Below are 21,647 nucleotides of genomic sequence, written 5' to 3'. Positions count from 1 at the left end.
AAGCATCTGTCCTTAAGACCACTCTGTCTTTATGTATTTGTAAATATGGTTCTTGTATTGTAATTGTCCTTAGCTCACTTACTCTGCGGAGAGTTGAAGTTGTCACTAGAAAGGCAGTTTTAAGCATAAGTATTTTTAATGTAACATTAAGTAGATTTTCAAAAGGGTTTGTCATGAGTTGGGTTAACATGAAATTAAGATTCCATGTTGGTGCTGGCACCTGTCTGGGTGGTGCTATTCTCCTAGCTACTTCTAAGAAGCGTTTTATGACTGGTGATGTAAAGACGCTCATTCCTGTGTATCCTCTTGTGTACATCACGAGTGCTGCCAGATTAACCTTTAATGAGGTATAAGTGAGATTACAGTCTAGGAGATGTGTAAGGTATTTCATCACTGCCACATCTGAAGTGCTTTGGTGTAATAATCCTGGGTCTCTGCACCACTTTGAGTATCTTTGCCATTTTACTATGTAACATCTTCTGGTTGTTGACCTCCTTACCTCTCTTATTACCGCCACTGTCTTTTCAGGTAAGTATAGATGCCCAAATTCTATGTCTTCAGAAGTCAAGCTGCTAGTTTTAGGGACTCTGGTCCCGGTTGGAGCCCTTTTGCATTGACAGCAGATCTTGTCTGTTTAGTAACTTTTGAATGTTGCCCTGAGACGTTTGTATTAGTTTTGACCACAAAGTTTGCCTTGGCCACTGTGGAGCAATAAGTATCAGTTTAATCTTGTTGCGTTTGCATTTGTTGATTATTCTGTGTGATAGTGGCGTATGCAAATTTCCCAGACCAGTTTATTGACAGGGAATGCCCCAGGGACTGGTGGTGTGGGTTCCTGGACACAAAATGTGAGCAATTTGCATTTGCTTGTGTTGCAAACAGATCTACTTTAGGTATTCCCTACTGCTGGAAGATGTGAGTACTGATTAATTTAATTCCCACTCGCAAGTGGATGAAGTCCTTCTGCTCAATTTGTCTGCTTGAACATTGTTTTCCCCGGTAAGTGAATCATTGTTAAGTATATATTCTTCTACAGAGCCCATTTCGAAATTTCATTTTCTTATTTTTGTAGAAGATAGGATTGTGTTCCTCCCTGTTTGCTGATAAAACGTTGTTGTACTGTCTGTTTAGATTAGATTGTTTTCCCCCACAACTGCTTCTGAAAGGATTTTAAGGTTAACACTACTGTATTGAGTTCCAGAATGCTGATATATTGAACTGCTTCTTGTTCCTTCCAAACACATCTGACTTCAAGAGTGCCCATGTGTGCCTGACAAACCCAAATGTGAGGCATCTGTAGTGATGGTCACTGTTGGCTTAGGTTCTATGAATAGTCTTTCCTCTGTTAAATGTGGTCTCTTACACCATGTCATTTCATCTTGTATTTCCTGCGTTACAACCACTAGATACTCCCAACTTCCTGTGGTTTGTGACAATTGTGTTTGTAGCCATTCTTGGACTGGTCTCATGTGAAATCTCACATTTGATATCAGAGGTATGCAAAAAGCTCTTTCCTAGTATCTTCCCTACAGTCCTCGCTGTCAGAGACCAACCCTTCTGGTACCAGAGAGTTTCTTGTAGAATGGATATAATTCTCTTTTCACAGGGATAAGGTGTTGCTTCAACAGTGTTGATTCTTGCTACTAGAAAAAAAAAATCTTGTTCTGGCTTTGTTGGTGATTTTTCTGTCTTTGTATAGAGTTGATAGTACCTTTTGAGCATCTTCTTTGCATTTTTGTGTTTGTGAAAACTCTTGGTGCTGATTTTATGCCAAAAGCTAGCACTTTGAATTGGTAGTGTTTCCTGATCATAACAAACCAAAGCTATTTTTTGGAACTGTGCTTCATTGAAATGTGCAAGTATGTGTCCTTTAGATCTATTGTTGCTGTGTAGCCTCCCTTTTCTAGCTGTGGGATGACTTCTTGTGGCATGGTTATTTTGAATTTGTGTGTCTTGATGAATTTATTTATGAACCTAAAATCCAGAATTGTTTGAAGGATTTCATCTGGCTTTTGAATTAGAAAATATGTTGAGTAGTTTCCCTGTGTTGAACTTTCTGTGGAACTTTTCTATTGCCTCCTTTTGCAATCAATCTTCTATTTCTTTGATCAGTCTTGGAATCTCTTTCTTCAATTATCTTTTTATTTTTTGGTCTTTTCATTGGAGGCATCTTTATAAATTCTATGCAATATTCAAATATTGTTATGTTTAAAATTCAATGGTCAGATGGTATCTTCTTCCACTCGTGAAGGAAGTTCTTCCTCCCACAGATGTTGTCTGCAAGAGGCTTTCTTGACTTGTGCAGTCACTTTGAGGAGGAGGTTCTTCCTCCCTTGTGTGGTTGAGCTCACCCCACCTGCTTGTCCGCGAAAGGACTGTCTTGCTTGTGGCTGCAATTGACAGTGTTGTGATGACTGTCTGGTGTGTGCTTTGGAATCCTTAGTGGGATGAAGCTGATAGGAAATTACCTCTGCTCAATGGTCATCTGCTGATTGGCGTTTCTCTTCTTACATTTCCTCCGAATTGTAAGGCACCTATTGATTTTGCTGTGTAATTATCTTTTTTAATTTGTTGCAGTGTCATCCTCTGCACTGCCAAATATGTGTTCCCCTTTCAAAGGTGCATTTAAAATATTAGCTTTAACTTCAGGCTTGAAACCAGATATTGTTAGCCAAGCATGGTGTCTAACAGTCGTTTCTGCCATCACCTGCCAACTTGCTGTGTGCAGTGCTGATTTTAAGCATGTATTTCCAATATTATTGTCCTCTTCTGCAATTAAAGCTGTCCTTTTTCTTTACTGCTCTGGCAGATGTTTCATTAGTTCTCCCATTTCATCCCGCTGGTGATAGGCGTACCTGTCAAGGAGGGGATTTGAGCGGACTATTTTACAATGGTTAGTCACACCCCTTTAAAACTTACTTCCAACTAAATCCATCTTCTTACTCCCTGTCAGGGGGTGATCCCAATATTGCTGGTACGTAAGCCCTTTTCCTAGCAGTTGCAGCAATAATGGAATCTACCTGCACTCAAACTTTCATATAAGTAGAGTCTTTGGAAGAGTGGTTGTATTTTTTCTCTGCCAGCGTTCTTATTGCCCTGCATGTTGCAGGCTCCATAAAAGCTTCTCTCTCGTGGTCAAGAATGCTAGGGAGCATGGGCAAGAATTTTTTTTTTGTTTTTTTTTGGATGGCAGACGAGTTTCCAAAAGAAAGCATTAATGTGTTTTCAACTTCTCGAGCTGAACACCATATTTATCAGCTGCTCTCCTTATTATCTGGTCATACATGGTGATATCATCAGGTAGAGACAGTCTTGTGATGTATGTGTACTCTTCTCTTCTGGACAGTCTGTTTCTACATCCTGCAATTGAGTTTCTTTACACTCGGAGCCCTCATATTCCTGGAATACCATAATGCTTTCAGCTCCTTCCCCTTCTTCCTCGAAGAAGAATTGTTGTTCCTCTTCCTCATCTTCCTGGAATTCAGGGTGGTTACAACTCCTCAACCTCATTCCCTTGTTTTTCCTTTGTGGAGGAGATTTATGTGGGATTCTGTATTCGAGAAGTGAGGTGTCGAAATCCTTCTTCTTTTGTAATAGGGCTGCCATTTCGGCCTTGAGACACCTTTTTATTTCTCTATTTTGGCAGCTCTTTCTTCTAAGTCGACCGCCGTCAACGATTTTCTTTTCCACGGCGTGGAGTCTTTTATCTGCATCTTTACAAATTATTTTTTCTGAGTTTTTCTCACCTTTTGAAACTTTCAAACTTTGAACGTCTCGACCTCAATCGTCTATCGATGTCTTAGTCTTTTCTTTTTGTTTTCCTCCTGCGGTATCTCTATGTATAAAACCAAGGGGATCTTTGGGTGACATCTTGCCTTCTGCTGAGGTGTGTTTTTCACTGCGCTGAGGCACTTTTTGTGGGTTCTGACTCTGCAGTCAAGGTCCAACCTAGGGTGTTTTTTTCAGGGTTACCCATGGTTTCTTCCCCTCTCAGGTTTTTGGGCTTGACATCAACAATTCTTATCTCCACATCCAAGCCTTCGATGTTGGCTACTTCTGGGATATTGTTGTCCTCATCACTTGAAAGTCCCAGATCTTTCAGGGAATGTGCAGGTGTCTGCCCCTGCAAGGCGTGGTATGCCTTCCTCTGCTTCAGTCTCACCTTCAAAGTTTTTGCACACCTCAGGGCATTCTCTCCACTAAGTTGGCGATCCCTCCGATGATACTAGAAATAAGCGGTACCTTCTTTGGCGATCCTCTGTGTATTTCTTCCTGAAATCCTCAAAGAAACTTCAAAGTCTTCCAACTTTTTTCCACGACTTGGGGATTCTTCTGCTCTGCATCTAGACCCAACGGCAGAAAAATAGGATCAGAAGATGACGACCACAAAAACAGCGTAGGGAGAGGGCATATGATGTCACAGGTAGAGTTGGGCACAACTTGCGGAGTCCTGCTACGTGTAATACTGCACAGTGGCCCAAAACCTTTGCGTGATTCCGCTGAGTTCCACCTGACCCTGACATTAATGACAGTGTGAACGTGACTGGGCCTGTGTAAATCATGATCGGGCTGTGCATTAAAAAAATACATATTTTTTTCCTGTGTAGCTGTGATTATTAACAGTATTTGGCAGGTGCAAAATAACACACAGGAAAAAAACCTAAATTATTCTTCGTGAAACCAGGCTGCAAAGAAAAAATACTGCTGCATTTAATTAAATTTCACTTGTCACTGCATATTAAAAATATAGCTTCCCTTGACAGTTAGGTATCAATGTAAACAGATGCAATTAGGGCACATTTTAGAGAAGGGTGAGTGTAGCGTGCACTGGCTGCAGAGAAAGCAGAGCGCTGCGGAAGGAAGGCAGCTGTGGGAGCTGTGGAAGGTGCAGGGGGCGTGGTCAAAGTCCAGAGAATTGTGAAGGATTACAGTGCATCTCTGCAAAAAGGTGCCACAAAGGAAGCTGCTTCACCAGCATTTTGTGCCACGTGTCCGGTTTCGCAGTACGGTTAGTAGCTAAGATTAAGGCTGCTATGGAGTGGAGTCTACTCACCAGCTCTGACCCCGTTCTTGCTGTAACTCCTCCAGGTGTCACTTCCGACTCACTGACATGGAACAGTAAAAATAATATTTGGTGACCAGTCAGTGAGCCAGCCAACGGACAGACAGCAAGACAAGCAGCATGTAAAATCTGTACAAGACATACAGCGCTGTCTAGGACATCATGCTAATGCACAACTGGAAACCGTTTCTCCTGCCAATCCCTTTCCACTGCATAGTTGTTTAGGCAATACAACCAATGAAAGATTGATAGCCAATCCGATTAAAGAGTTCCTTCTTTGCCCAATACAAGTATGCTTTTACACCACTAAAGGGATACGATTACACCTATCTGATTGGTTACAAGCAAGCAGGACTTTATGACTTTTAGAAGGTACTTAAAAGGCTAGATAACTTACAACAATCAGTAATGTGGCCACAAGCACAGAATCATCCTGTGTAGGAAGTGTGGCATACACCACAAGTAATACTATTTGTTGACTGTTCATTGAATTTCTATGAGAAATCTGAATTCTCACCGACTATGAAGCTTCAGGTACATAACACTCCACTCCTGTAAATGATCTGTCTTTCAGTTATCAGTTAAGAAACGCTAAAGGAAATTGCTCTGTGTTAATAGCAAAGCTTGTGTTAGCACAATATGTTCCGTAATTACCTCCTTGCTAAAGGAAGGATTATAGAGAGATGGAAGTTCATCTTTCAACGCACCCACGGCACACTTCGGGAAGACAGAAGTTGAGCCAATTATAAAAGCAAGGGGCTTTCATATGAGGATTACATTCATGCTCCAGGTCAGCACAGCACTAGCCAGTGGGGCAGAAAATAGCCTAGGGCTGAACGTGGGCCTCCGGGCGAAGGGTACAGATTGCATATATTATGTAAAATGCAAGCTGCAATTGAAGAGGGCATACCTTGTTTGCTAAAGTCACATGCAATAGAGGCAGCAGGCTCATTTGAGGAAAGTATGTCAGTAGTAGGAAGGGATACCTTTAATCATCATATTAAAAGTGACAGTTATCCCGCCCCCCGGAAATGACGTCATTTCCGGTGGCTGGGACTTCCGGTGTCCCTGAAAGCCCTCCCCGGAAGTGACGTGTGTGCATGGGGGTCTCAAGTGGGATGTGCCCTCATGGTGTCACGTGTTAGCCCTGTGTCTGGGTCCTAGCCCCTGGGTTTTGGCCTATGAGATGTGTAAAAAGTATGACTTAGTGATGTGCACGTGGTTTCAGAGCTTGAGAGGGACAGGTCTGGACATGTCAGACATTCATGCCCAAGTGGCTGTTAGGGTGCCTCTGCATAGGGCTGCAAAGTGGGCGATCTGGTCAAACCTCCACACTGTTGGCTAATCCAAAAAAGTGGGAATGGTCAAATGCTGCTTTTGTTAGAGCCAGCCTATCAATTTAGAGAGGTAAATCTAAAACAGCTGTGTGCCTATAGGGTTTCCCAGGGACACAGTGGAGGCTAAATTAGAAACTGGACCAGTAATTAAAAGTTTGAAACACAACAGAGGATGAGGGGCATAGCAAATCTAAAACAGAGGTGTGCCTACATTCTTTCCAGGGACACAGTGGGGTCTAAATTAGAAACTGGCCCAGTAATTAAAAGTTTGAAACACAACAGAGGTTGTTGTGGCATGGCTAATCTAAAACAGAGGTGGGCCTACATTCTTTCCCTGGGACACAGTGGGGGCTAAATTAGAAACTGACCCAGTAATTAAAAGTTTGAAACACAACAGAGGATGAGGGGCATGGCTAATCTAAAACAGAGGTGGGCCTACATTCTTTCCAGGGACACAGAGGGGGCTAAATTAGAAACTGACCCAGTAATTAAAAGTTTGAAACACAACAGAGGTTGTTGTGGCATGGCTAATCTAAAACAGAGGTGGGCCTACATTCTTTCCAGGGGTCACAGAGGGGATTAAATTAGAAAACTGACCCAGTAATTAAAAGTTGAAACACAACAGAGGATGAGAGGCATGGCTAATCTAAAACAGAGGTGGGCCTACATTCTTTCCAGGGACACAGACGGGGCTAAATTAGAAACTGACCCAGTAATTAAAAGTTTGAAACACAACAGAGGATGAGGGGCATGGCTAATCTAAAACAGAGGTGGGCCTTAATTCTTTCCAGGGACACAGAGGGGGCTAAATTAGAAACTGACCCAGTAATTAAAAGTTTGAAACACAACAGAGGTTGTTGTGGCATGGCTAATCTAAAACAGAGGTGGGCCTACATTCTTTCCAGGGGGCACAGAGGGGATTAAATTAGAAAACTGACCCAGTAATTAAAAGTTGAAACACAACAAATGCCAAGTATTGCTAGCCTATAACAGATGTCTATTTCCAGGTCCCACCAATCATAGAGCACAGGCATAATTACCGCGGTGAGCATGGTATAAGAACCCCCCACCTTCACAGACCTCTTTTTTTCTGAACTACATACTGACATTTGTGGCAAGCAGGGCTGTATCAGGACATCATGGCTGGAAACATGAAGGGCAGAGCTCAGACTGGTGATGCTGAACATCTTCTACTTAAGGTCTGTAAGTGTGGTGTGTGTATGTGTTTTACTAAAGTTTAACAATGACATTAGCCCCAACCTGTTTAACTATACATAGATATGTAAAATGCCTGCTTTTAAAAAATAAATAAAAACAAATACAAATTTAAAAGCTATTAGTGTATTTTTGAGATACTGTAATTACTTTATGGGTTGGTTTTGTTTAATTGGTACTTGTAGGGTCGTGGGCTATGTATTTGTTTTTTTGCGTGAGCGCACTCATTTTGTGGGATGGCTGTATTGCTTAATTTGAACCGGATGGTTCTGGGGGAGTGTATGTACATGTATTTTTAAGGGTAAGCATTTTATTTTGTGGGCTGTATTGTTTAATTTGTACATGTTGACTCTGGGGTTGTGTATGTGTCGGTATTTTGCGGGGGAACACTTATTTTGTGGGCTGGTTGTAGGGCTTAATTTGTACTTGCTGGTTCTGGGGTTATGTGAAGGTATTTTTTAGGGTCTGCACTTATTTTGTGGGTTGGTTATAGGGTTTAATTTGTACATGCTGGTTCAGGGGTTATGCATTTGAAGGTATTTTTGAGGGTCTGCCCTTATTTTAGGGTTTGCTCTAGGGCTTAATTTGTACGGGATGGTTCAGGGGTTGTGCATGGGCAGGTATTTTTGTGGGGTTGTATTTTGGGGGTTGGTTTTAGGTTTAAGTTGTACTATCTAGTTCTGGTTCTCCCCAGAGATAACCAGCGCTCTGGGACACCACGTTATTAATTTTTCAGAGCTGTTCTCAGAGACATGTGTAACTCAGCCTTGGTATTATGTGTTCATACATATATAATTGTGGCTTAGGGCATCTCTGGGGGGTACTGTTATTAACTTTAGAGCTCAGCTCTCTGCTTTGTGTTGCACTGAGCTCTAAAGTTAATAACAGTGCCCCCAGAGATGCCCTAAGCTCTGGGGAACCCTTTATTATTATTATTGATTTCCCGCCCTGACCACAGAGACCATGCGGACCCTGAGAGTAGCGCGGAGCATAGTTAATAACAATGCGCCCCAGAGTAGTCCTGAGCTCTGGGGCGCACTGTTATTAACTATGCTCCGCGCTACTCTCAGGGTCCGCATGGTCTCTGAGAGCATTTCAGCATCAGTAAATAATTACAACGGGGCCGCGGGAGCCCGGGAACCCTCTGTAATTATTCACTAATGTTAAAATGCTCTCAGAGACCATGTAGACCCTGAGAGCATTTCAGCATTAGTAAATAATTACAGCGGGTCTCCCGGGCTCCCGCGGCCTCCCAGGGGCCCTCTGTAATTATTCACTAATGTTAAAATGCTCTCAGGAACCACGCGGTCCCTGAGAGCATTTCAGCATTAGTAAATAATTACAGCGGGTCTCCCGGGCTCCCGCAGGAGCCCGGGAACCCTCTGTAATTATTCACTAATGTTAAAATGCTCTCAGGAACCACGCGGTCCCTGAGAGCATTTCAGCATTAGTAAATAATTACAACGGGTCTCCCGGGCGACCCCCTGTAATTATTCACTAATGTTAAAATGCTCTCAGGAACCACGCGGTCCCTGAGAGCATTTCAGCATTAGTAAATAATTACAACGGCCCCTGTAATTATTCACTAATGTTAAAATGCTCTCAGGAACCACGCGGTCCCTGAGAGCATTTCAGCATTAGTAAATAATTACAACGGCCCCTGTAATTATTCACTAATGTTAAAATGCTCTCAGGAACCACGCGGTCCCTGAGAGCATTTCAGCATTAGTAATTAATTACAACGGGTCTCCAGGGCGGCCGCGGCCACTCGGGAACCCGGTGTAATTATACATTAATGCTAAAATGCACGCAGGGACCACGCGGTCCCTGCGAGCATTACAGCTTTAATGAATAATTACACCGGTCTCCGGGTGGGGACCAGGTGTCCTTCAAGGGGTAAGGCGGCTCTCAGAAGCCGCTGGGGGTTCCCTAGCGGCTTCTGAGAGCCGCCTGGATGGTTTAAATACAGAGAATGCCGTGTTTGTTTCAACGCGGCATTCTCTGTAATTAAACCATCCGATCGGCTCACCGAGAACTCGTAGGGGTTCCCGAGGCCTCGGTGATCCGATCGCTTGCCGCCATGGTGCGGCATTTTTATTTTTATTTTTTTTTTTTTTTTTAAAAAGAAGGAGGATTAATGGCGCGTGGCCATGGTCTGTGGGGCCCTGACCACGCGCGCTAGGGCCCTAGGGGCCCGTACACACATATAAAATAAAAAATAAATTAATAGCGTTTTGGGGGCCTTGGGATTGGGGCTCCCAGGGTCCCTTAGGGCAGCATTTTTTTTTTTTTTTAAATACAAATAAAGTTTGGGTGGCCATGAGGGCCCTGAGCACCAGGCTCAGAGACCCCAGGTCTCCATGGGGCATGCTTTAAAAAAAAAAAATATATATATATATATATATATATATATATATATATATCAAGTGTGACCAGGTGTTTAGGAGACCCTGAAGTCTAGAACATTTTAAAAATAGAAAATCACATAAATAAAAAAATAAAATAAAAGCTGTTGAAATAAATAAAAAATAATAATGATTAAAAAATAACTAACCCTGGTAGGGAGGCTCAGACCCCTCAAGTACCCCACACCACTCACCGTAGTTCAGGATGGCATTGGATCTGATTTTGTTGCCCTGAAAAACCCAGGACCTCACACATGTTGCATCAACATCCGGCCATTTTCTTTTTTTTTTTTTTTAAAACAAAGACTGTGTGGTGTTGGAATTGGCTCAGCTTGGAGTTTAGACTGAGCTCCGCCCCCACACATGGTTCACAGCCTTGTTCAGCTAAGGTGAAAACCAGGCATGGCTCCTAGGATCCGGTTTCCTGGCTATGTCTTATAGAGACAATCTTAGAGCTCGTATTATGCAAGAGTGCCACCATGTGGAATTTGTTCATTAAACCGTGTATAGTTTTTGAGAAAAGTTTTACAGTTGTCAATATGTATTTATACTTACAGAACATAGGGATTCAACAATTTGAATCTTGATATATATATATGTATATATATATATTTTTAAAATATATATATATTTATTTTTTCCTCAAATTTAAAAAAAAAAAAAAAAAAGAAAAAAAATGAAATTTCAACATTCGGGGTGCTTTTATGAAGGGTTCTGACCTAGAAGATGAATTGTGGGGTGCTTAAAGGTAAATCTGTCTCTCTTGTACACAGGACTGTCAAGAGTCTGGGGAATCCCATGTGGAAATGGAGACCGTGCAGCAAGGTGAGTTACAGGCCATAGGTCGTTCTGAACTACGTTGTCAGGAATGTTATTTTTATTTTACTGCTAATGGGAACCCATGTGTTTGCATAGGTTATGATGCCGAACTCAGGTGTGCGATTGCCTCTCTCCAACAAATCCTTCATGTTCAAGATGGGTCAAACACCTTGTCACAGGATAACGTTTCTGCAGGTAAATATTAGGGTTCTTTTTGTAACCCCTCTGAAAACCTAACAAGCCCTACAATCAGACCTATATTTGGTCATCTTAGTGAGTTTGTATAGTCTATGTATTATCTTGTAAGTGTAACATTATTTTTTATGTTTTTTATCCCGAGGGGTCCCTATGGATGAAGCGATCCGGAATTTGGATGCAAAGCTTAAAAGCCAGCCCCGCAAAAGGAAGTCCCCTGGTTCTAAGGACGGCCCGCCTATTAAGAAGGGCCCCTCAAGCCGAAAAACCCAAGGTGATTTTTAGAAAATGTAGAGTCTGATGTATACTGTCCTTAGTGTGTCTAAACGTCTTTCACACCCACCGGTATAGCAGCTATAACCAACCCTAATATGTATTTTGCTATCTTTACATCCTAGAATCATCACCCCAGAGCTCCGGAGACGCTGGCCCTCAGCCTGTGAAGCGGATGTCGTCTTTAAAGGTCTGCACTGGGACTGCTCAAAACCCCACTGCGTCATCGGTACACGTGAACCAACCCGAACATCAAGACCCGCCCTGCAGCCCCTCTACAGCCACCGATCATGGTCCAGGTACAACACTTAACGGCACCACACCATCCGTCATAAAGGGAATACCTAGTACAGCGAACACTTCTGCAACAACTATCCCGGGGATGGGGCATGGACAAACGGACATTATCGATCGTACAACACCAAACGCCTAACTGTTTGTACCGTGTGAGGTCTCTGGAGAGTCCCCAAAACAGTGCAGCAGTCCTAAAATAAATCGGTTGTCCTTAAAGAGTCGTAGGAAGAAGTTCCAGACCCCTGAGCTGCAATCTGGGCCTTTAGACCTGTCTTTTAAAAATGTTGTTAAGGTACAACCGGTTCCCCCTAGGGCCCAGAGTTCTAATACCGGGGTTTCAGGCCACACCCTAACCCCTACAGGGTGTACAACTATCCCCTCCGTGTTATATGACTCGTCATTGGAAAATGATCACCCTGCAGAGGATCCTTACTCCCACTGTATAGGACTTCTTAAGGCTCTAGCTGGTACTACCCAAAGTTCTGAAGCCCCGGCATCCCCTTGTGATACTTCTAAGATGATCCCCTCAGGGTTACAATCAGTAGGGTCTCAATCAGTAGCACCCAGCCACAACACTGCCTCTACATCAGCGGCCATTCGTTATTGCGATAAACATTTAACCTCCCCATGTCTGATGTCCCCCGATACACCCCCGGGGGCATACGACCCCACCAGTCCTTCGCCAAGTGCCTGTGCGCAGTGGTCTTCACCCTCCTCATCAATATACCCCGACAGCAGTATAGGGTGTAGCGGAACGCAAAATCAGAGTTTTGGAACACCCTCGAGCGATGATCAGGGCTCTCAAACTCCTGGGTGTTCACACTGGAACCCTGTTTTTACGTCCCGCTCTGGTCCATCAACAGTGAGTGGGGGTGATAACGCCAGCCATTGTCCTATAACCGGGGTGGCTCAGGGAGTTGGCAATCATACCTCTAATGTCATAAGTACGGGCCTTGAAACCAACCTTTCAAACCGTACTAGAGTTCTAGACAGCTACATTAAAGAAATCCATCAGTCGTTCAGACAATTAAAATGCCAGCTCCGACTAAAAACTTTAAAACTGTGTAAGAACGGCGGTAATATAGCGGCATCCAGAGCTAGCATAAAGGCTTTAAAACAGCTGATGGCTCGGTGTAGAAACACAATGGCCCAAACTTGCGCTTCAACAGTTATAGCCATGGGTAACATACCATCATGACTAGGCGCGCGTACATACACGGGGAATGTTAGAGGTACATTTACCAGTACAATGGGCCGTAGGTCTAAATATGAAAAGAAGCCACAGCACCTACTTAGTAGAGCTCTAAGAGTTTTACGAGCGTTCAATAGTCAGAGGTCATGTCAACCCCCAAAACCAACACCCATAAGACCTCAAAATATAGAGTTAGGAGGTGCTGATGGTCTTTACAGGCCCTCTGGGGGTGACGGTCCGAGCCGTCTCAGCCTTAAGCAGTCTGAAGGAGACCCATCCGAAGTAGGTGTAGGGTCAGTGTCACCATTTGTAAACAACACAAATATTGTTCAGATCGGCGGGGGACAGTTACCAAAAACCAGATGGGCCCATAAGAAGCCAAAGTGGCTTGGGGTAGTTCTAGAAAACGCAAGGTTGTAATAAAAAAGTTAAAGAAAGCCAGACTCTGCGTTACCAGAAGGTCTAAAAACACATCTACATCTAACCATACCCCTGTGAGCTCTCCAACAACCAGTAATTCTCAAACTGAGGCTTCAGAACCAGTATTTATGGAAAGTGTGAGACGGTATAGTCGAGTTGTAGAGCGGTTTAACGCTACAGAGCAATATGAGGAGTTTAGGTTTGTTAACCTAGATCGCCTACACTCCTCAGATCATGGCATTATAGCTATACATCAGGCTGTGCAAGCGCTAATCGAACGATTGTTACACGATGTGGGTCCTAATGATTTCTTTCAGATGCGTTTTCAGGGACAGGGTCTCAATAGTCCCCTGTTCACCAGACGGTCATCTCGGGATGTGTTTGACGCTGTAACGTTTTTAGAAAACCTATCTAAACTTTTACAGAGCAAGGCTGAATTATTGGCGTACGGGTCCTTTAGAATCATCGCCCTCGTTGTTAGGGGTCGCGAGGGTGGTGCTTCCAGAGCCTTAAAGAGCGTTATGTACAGTAAAATCATTGGCAAGAAATCTCGGTGGTTGCTCGATTTTAATACCGGAGCTACCAACATGTGTCTGGCCGCAAGCATTGCAGGCTTATTGATGGACCGCTCTACCCCAGACGCCGTCATTATGTCGATGGCTGTAGCGGCACATGAGGCACTTCAGATACCGTCTGACAAAATGGTAGGTTTTGGGGATCTGGGCCTTTTTGAGAATCACTTTGCCGTGACGGTTAAAGTTCTATACCATGCCGGTTCTTGGAAGTACTTCACTACCAATGAAGGTGTGAAAAACAAGACCGTGTATGTGCTGCATCATGAAAAACATTTTTACGGTGTCTTGAACCTGAAGGGTTTTCTAGGGGCCAAGTATGTGTGCGAGCATTGCGATCATATATACAACAATCGGACCAAACACCAGTGTGAATTTCACTGTAAAATGTGTCAGAGGGACGGTTGTGTCAATGACAATGCTCAGAAAGTGAACTGCACAAAGTGTAAGCTGTTTTGTCGGTCGCAAGACTGCTTAATCACGCACATCGGCCTAGCCCAATGTGTTCTTAAAGCCGAATGTGGGACATGCGGTCGCTATAAACCTGTCGACCACAAATGTAAAGGCATGGAATGCCCTAGGTGTACCGAGGCTTTTATAGCCGGAACAACACATGAGTGTTACATGCTCAGAAGTCACTACCAGAAAAAAACAGAAGACTATATCGTATTTGATATAGAGTGTACGCAAGAGACGGGTGTTCACCAGCCAAACTATATTTACACCCACCATCTAACAGGTGATGAGAGCTGGGAGTTTGAAGGACGGTCATGCGTGAATGATTTCCTCATCACGTTCATGCAACCTCGATACCAGGATTATACATTTCTGGCTCACAACTCCAAAGCATATGACTCATTCTTCATTATCCGTGACCTGATACATAAAAAGCTGCCCATTAGTCTCATAACCCAAGGTTCCAAACTAATGCTGCTTAAGGTTGTACCTTTTGACATTAGGTTCATAGACACCTTGAATTTTCTGCCCATGAAGTTGAGCAAACTGCCAAAAGCCTTTGGGTTTGAAGGCTGTAAAGGTTATTTCCCTCACTTTTTTAACACCTGGGCTAATCAGAATTACAGCGGCCCTATGCCTCCGCCCGACAGTTATGGTTGCGAGTACATGATGCCCTCTGAAAAAGAGAGTTTTCTACAGTGGTACGATGAAAACCGTGAAAAATGGTTTCATTTTCAAACTGAATTGAAAGCATACTGTCAGGCGGATGTTATGATATTGCGAAAAGCATGCAACCTTTTCAGAGATATTGTGGTGGCGATGACAAAGCGGGTCCTGTTTGTTGAAACCGAATCACTCAAGAGTAAAGAAAAAATAACTGTATACCTGGACCCATTTCAAAACATTACTCTGGCTTCAATGTGCATGTCTATTTATAAACACATGTTTTTATTGCCTGGAACTATCGCCTTAGTACCACCTGACCTCTATAACGGCAAGCAGAAACGTTACTCCACCCCCTCTATTCAGTGGCTCATGTATGTCTCTGCGAATGAGAGCATCTTCATTCAGCACGCTTTGCAGGGCGGCGAATACCGGCTGGGTCGCTACTATCTAGACGGGTATGCATTAATTAACGGTGTACCAACGGCCTTTGAGTTCAACGGGTGTTTTTACCATGGATGCCCTCAGTGTTACAAGCCCCATGAGTTTAATAGACTGCAGGGAACCACGTTTGAACATCTGCACCGCAGGACTATGGCGAAGGCGCAGTATATTGAGAGTTGTGGGTTTGTTTTGAGAACTCTCTGGGAACATGATTGGGTAACTGAGCTATCGAAAGATGGTGAACTGAGCACTTTTATTAAGAGCCAGCAGTTACCTTCACCGCTGGAACCCCGTGACGCCTTATTCGGTGGTCGTACAAACGCCATTCAATTGTACCGTGTAGCTGGCCCTGGTGAGAAAATACATTACTACGACTTCACAAGTCTGTATCCGTTTGTGAACAAGGTGAAGTTGTACCCTATGGGCCATCCTACAATCATATACCGGAACTTTAAACCTCTCAAAGAGTACTTTGGAATCATTAAGTGTCAGATTCACCCACCGCGGAAACTTTACTTTCCGGTGCTCCCTTATAGAGTCAAGGGTAAGCTAATGTTCCCCCTATGCCGTACCTGCGCTGAAAGTAAACAGCTTAGCGAATGTCTGCATAGTGATGAGCAGAGGGTGCTGGAAGGGACATGGTGTACCATCGAGGTGCAGACGGCCCTAGAGAAAGGGTATCGCCTAGGTAAAATCCTGGAAGTCTGGCACTTTCCAAACACAACAACCCAGCTCTTTTCAGAGTACATCAACTTGTTTCTCAGAGACAAGCAGGAGGCCTCGGGGTATCCAGAATGGTGTGTCGATGAGCCCTCAAAGAAAAAGTATATCGCTGATTACAAAGCTCGCGAGGGTATTAAACTGAGACCTGCGTTCATTAAGGTTAACCCCGCCCGCCGTCAGCTAGCTAAGCTCTGTCTCAATTCCTTGTGGGGAAAGTTCGCACAGCGTACCAATTTGTCAAACACATCCATCGTCACAGATCCACATGAGCTTTTTAAGTATATATTCACACCGGTTTATGACATATCCAGTTGTGAATTTATTGACGACGAGACGGCCGTTCTATGCTGGAAATACGCCAAAGAGTACCCCACAACGTGTAACAATATAAACATCTTTATAGCCTGCTTCACAACCGCTCACGCCAGGCTAGAGCTTTACAGGTTGCTTGACAAGCTTCAGGAACGGTGTTTGTACCATGACACTGACTCGGTTATCTTTGTGAGTAAAGAGGGTGATGAAGATCCTCCGCTGGGTGATTATCTAGGGGATTTGACCAGCGAGCTCGAAAAGGGGGAGTATATACAGGAATTTACCTCATCAGGCCCTAAGACGTACAGTTATAAGACCTCAAACAACAAGGTTTGCATGAAAGTCAAAGGTATCACTTTAAACGTAAACAATACGATTAAAATAAACTTTGACAGTCTGAAGGGTCTGGTGCACGAATACTCCGCCTCAAGCGATCACAAAAATAGCAAAGCCATTGTTGTAAACCACCCTAGCATTGTCAGGTCCAAGAGAAAATGGGAAATTACAACCCAACCTATGTATAAAACCTTAAGAGTAGTGTTTGACAAACGGGTCCTCACATCGGACTACAAAACACTGCCTTACGGTTACTAAAAGACATTAGAGGCTCGAACTCCACCCAGATATGGACACTAGACTACAACACCCATTCTCCTGCGTTTTAGCAGGTCCCTCCAATAGCGGTAAACATTTTTTATAAAGAAACTGCTAGAAAATGCTCCCGGTGTTTTATCTCAGACCCCTAACAACATTGTGTGGCTTTATTCATGCTGGCAGGATCTTTACACGGAGCTCACCCTAAAGTTCCCCCACATTCGGTTTATAGAGGGTATCCCCGATAATCTCAACGACGATGATTTGCTACCAAAACAACTTGTAAACATGGTCGTGGTGGATGACCTCATGCGTGAAGGCGGGGACCACCCCGAGATTGAGCGGGCTTTTACGCAATATTCACACCACCGTAATCGGAGCATATGCTATATAGTGCAGAACCTGTTTTACAAGGGCAAGAGCAGCCGGTCCATAACTCTCAAAGCCTCATACCTGGTCTTATTTAAAAACCCTAGAGACAAACTTCAGATCTCAATTATAGCTAAACAAATGTACCCCGGAAACACCCCGTTTTTCATGGAGGCCTTTAACGATGCTACAGCAAAACCCCATGGTTACTTACTGGTGGATTTGAAACCCAACACTCTTGAAGACTACAGACTACGAGCCGGCATACTACCATCTGACTTCCCTGTTGCCTACACGCCTAAAACAATGCCCAAAACCTATAAAAAGAACAAGTAAAAAGATGTTTATAACATTTACACTCTAAACCTTGTAATATAAGGACCCCACAATGTCTGCGAGGTTGCGGCGTAATTTAGGCCTTCTAAAAATGTTGATCACAGCCAGCCCCTCTAAAAGAAAAGCGCTGCCTCGGACGACTTAGTTGCCGCCATTTCAGAAATAGCCCTAAACACCCTAAAAGGTAATGTCCCGATATCAACGAGCCAGTTCCGCGTTCTGAAGAAGAAGCGCCACATTATTAAGAAGCTCAGCAATAAGAGGGCATCGCTCCTTTCCAAAAGAAAACTGTTCAAACAGTCAGGAGGCTTTATAGGGTCGCTGTTAGGTATAGCTATACCCCTAATCACAGGGTTACTGTCGAGGTCCTGATGGAGCACGCCCACAAAATGTACCTCGTACCACGGCAACAGCTGGAACATCTTGGCCCTTCTAACACGGATGTCTGGGACATACGCAAAAACGAAACGCAGCGTCTCGATGCTGAAATCAAAGCCATTTTGAACCGAACTGATTTAAAACCCCACAACAAAGCAGGGCTTTACTCAGGAGCCCTTCAAAACTTTCTACAATACTACAAGCAGCTAACCTCTGAAAAAAACAAACTGACGCTGTACACCCCAGATGCTGAACAGCAGCCAGGACCCTCTACGGCGTCTCAAGACATAGGCCCCACACCCACAACGGATGCCTTTGTCTTAGACCTTTTAAAAAATATCAGTCAGAAATATAGAGGGGCTGCTCAAATGTTGCTCAGTAAAATGACTACTACTAAAGATTTGACCACCTGGAACGACCGGGGTGAATTCATTTACAAAGGGCAGCCGGTTGCTGGTTCCCATATGTATGATCTGGTCCGGGGTCTCACACACGGTAAAACCCTATCGACACAAGACGCTCCTAGAGGCTGGGAGCAGTTCCTAAGTGCAGCTGCGGAACTCAACATTCCCTCCACGATTATCGGTAATGCAGAGAATCGCCGTAAGCTTGAAAGATTAAAAGATCCGGCCCCAGCTGTTTTTACAAGGAGCCCCGCTATATCGTCATCACCTTTCTTTCCACAACTAACACCCGTTCGGAACAGTGCTGCTCTTCCTATGGAGCCTAAAAAAAAAGGACTATTCAAAATGAACACCTGGCTACCGCTCTAATTTTGCACACCTGTACAGTTTTTGTTAAAAGTTTTTACGGTTTGAAAAATTGTGCTTCATTTTATATGTTTAACCTTGTAAATGTTAGTGTTGAAACATGCTTGTAATAAACACTTTTAAATTTTCATCAGTAGTCTGCCATCTTTTTGTTTATAAATGGTTTGAAAATGTGCGCAGTGTGAATAAAAAAAAAAAATGCCAAGGATGAAAGCATGTTTAAGATGTTTTTTATTTTAGGCACACAAGTACAAATAACAGCTTTACAGTACCTTACACTTTTGACAAAGACCATATTCTGCTTTAACAACGTGCGACATTGTCCTGGAGTTTTCATTCACATATTTCATAACAACACCATCGTTGTTTACTAGATCGTCTGAGTACAGATTAAAAAAAATTCTAAACGTTATACTTTCAGACATTTTACTAATAAAGTATATACAATGTTCCCCACATGTGATGGCCATAGGATCCTGTACCCGAAGTTTATTATACACAACAGTGGGTGATGCTTTTTTTACATATTTGAATATCGGCTTTGTATAAATACTATGCTCAGGGAATTCGGCTAAACTATCAAACACTATAACCTTGTCCACATCCAGAAACAGAGCCGCCCAATGTGCACCACCCCTGTAATGGGGATCGGTGTTAAAGACGAGGGTGTGGGGCCTTTCTGGACCTATCTTTTCAGGTAGTCCATCGCTAGGGTATACCCCTAGAATGTATTTCTTAGCATGTTTATGTCTACTTAAGAAGTCCCGTATCTCCGTAGTGTCCATTTTATATATTTAAAAAAAAAAAAAATTGTTATTTTTGTATTTTACACTCTTTCAATGATAGTCAAACATAAGCTGACGGGCGTGGTTGACCTGGATAACGCTGTCGAATACCGAGAACACAACCATGTTCACATTGGCCGCCAGCGCCTGTGTAAAACGTATTTCCGCTTTTAGATTTCCGTTTTTGATCAGGTTGAAATGGTCGCTGTCTTCCATGTCAGGCGTCAGGTCGAACGCAAACAGAGTGTAGCCGGCAGCATACCCTTCTCTTGAAACAACTACTCCAGAGTCCCTCAGCTGTTTCCCCGTTATCGAGACCAGTCCTAGATATTCCAGGACAAAATTTGATGTTCCAAAATTCGGCGTGAAAGGTTTTGCGGGGATCACGGCGCCCTCGTGAACCAGAGCAGCATAGTTGATATCATAGTGTTTGAAATTGAAAGGGTTTGAGTTGTAGACACCACTAAAAGCGGTATTGTCCACAAACCCTATGATGATGAGTTTCGGTAATTGCCCCAGAAATAGATTCTGCTGCTGCGTTAATCGGGTTCCGGCGGGGATGCTGAATATCTTCAGAGCAACTCTTTCAATGGCATACTTGGCGCTCGATAATTGTAAAGCTTCAGCATGGGCCAGTCTGACACATGGGGACACTTTCACTCTCTTTACAAACAGGCTCGCTGACAATATAACCAGTTTATACTGCTCTGCATCACCGCTGATGAGACAGAAAGCGTCTTTGTTACGATTGAGTTTGATCTTAAGATCGATACCGTTGACTAACAGTTTGTCTTGGAAGAAAAGGTCTGAATATACGCGCCCTAGGAGGTCAAAATGCCTACTGCCGGCGACGAAGCTGGCTCTTTTTTTAAATCCCTCATTGTCCCCATCCAAAGCTGTGTTCTCCAAATGCGCTTCGGTATCTCGGTAGAAGAGCCCCGCTGAAAGATGTGTGTCCAGCGCATCGCGACTATAATTTAGAATACTCTCTATGTAGGCCCTGTAGGCATACATGTTATCACTCTGTGTGACGAGGCGATCGCCTAGGTTAATGTCCACTTGATTAAACATTGTTGCGATGGGGTAGGCTATCGGGGCCACTCTAGCATCATCCTCGATGTTGTCACCGTTCGCTTTGGTTATTTTACAGACGAGGTGCAGGAGAGTGTTATTGAGATCAAGGTACATATCCGTGGACCCCGACACATAAAACTCTATCGGTGCAAGGGGTGTCAGAGCGGCCATCGGCGACACTTCCATGAAAAAACTGTTTTCAATGCTAGTCTGTGTGGGTTTGAGAGAAAACAGATCTAACTCAGATTTGGCGCATTCACCCCATGCACAGTGTACGAAGGCCATGATCGATGTTTTAAAAAATATTCGCACTAGAACGAGTTCTCTTCTTCCTGGTCGATCTCTTCCGTCTTACAGCTCTTCTTTTGTGAGGGCCTTTTGAAGTAGTCCGGCGCTTCTTATAGGGCTTTGGTGGACCCCTACGCCTCGAAGCCCTGCGCTTCCTTTTAACACCACCATGCGCTTTATACAGCAACCCCACTCCTTCTTGGGGCTGTCTATTCATGCGTTCGGCTACCGCAGACGTTACACTACCCACGACATCCTGGGCGATGTTTGTAGCAGCCGCTTTAACATGAGGTTTTGCAATTTCGAACCCTCTTCTCAAAAAGGGCATTGCTCTCCTGAACATGCTCCGGAAGAAACCACCCAATCCCGCCCCATACATAACCGGAGCCCCTTGAAAGTAGGGCTGGGGGCCTCCATACCCCGCCTGAACTCTATAATAGTCCCTGTACATAGAGGGATCCCCGTAGGTTTTCATGATGACCATTGCAGCTGTCTAATAGTCACCTTCGCGCCGTGGCCTTAAATGAAGCTTGACAATAACTTTCCCGTATTTAAAGGCAACCGGCTCCGACTGATCGTTGTACACCATGATGGTTATAGTGTCAAAATGGTTCTTAGAAATTGCAACATAGTCGAGTTTGTGATGTTGTATATTAACCATTGTGTTATTT

The 21,647-nt window shown here is 43.8% G+C and overlaps 1 protein-coding gene and 1 long non-coding RNA gene across 2 annotated transcripts in view; one reads left to right on the top strand and one right to left on the bottom strand.

Moving 5' to 3' along the window:
- The window catches only part of QPCTL (glutaminyl-peptide cyclotransferase like), a 967,717-nt gene that overhangs the window by 747,732 nt on the left and 198,338 nt on the right, over positions 1–21,647 (bottom strand). The gene's annotated exons all lie outside the window — the stretch shown is intronic.
- LOC138258701 (uncharacterized) lies at positions 10,767–11,270 on the top strand. Its single transcript, XR_011198511.1, has 3 exons — positions 10,767–10,844; positions 10,935–11,033; positions 11,179–11,270. It is a non-coding gene; the product is annotated as an uncharacterized lncRNA (long non-coding RNA).

The sequence above is a fragment of the Pleurodeles waltl genome, chromosome 9 (genome assembly GCF_031143425.1).
Source record: "Pleurodeles waltl isolate 20211129_DDA chromosome 9, aPleWal1.hap1.20221129, whole genome shotgun sequence".
Classification (NCBI taxonomy): Eukaryota; Metazoa; Chordata; class Amphibia; order Caudata; family Salamandridae; genus Pleurodeles; species Pleurodeles waltl.
The sequence above is the reverse complement of the archived record's forward strand: the minus strand, read 5'-3'. Positions and strand labels throughout refer to the sequence as shown.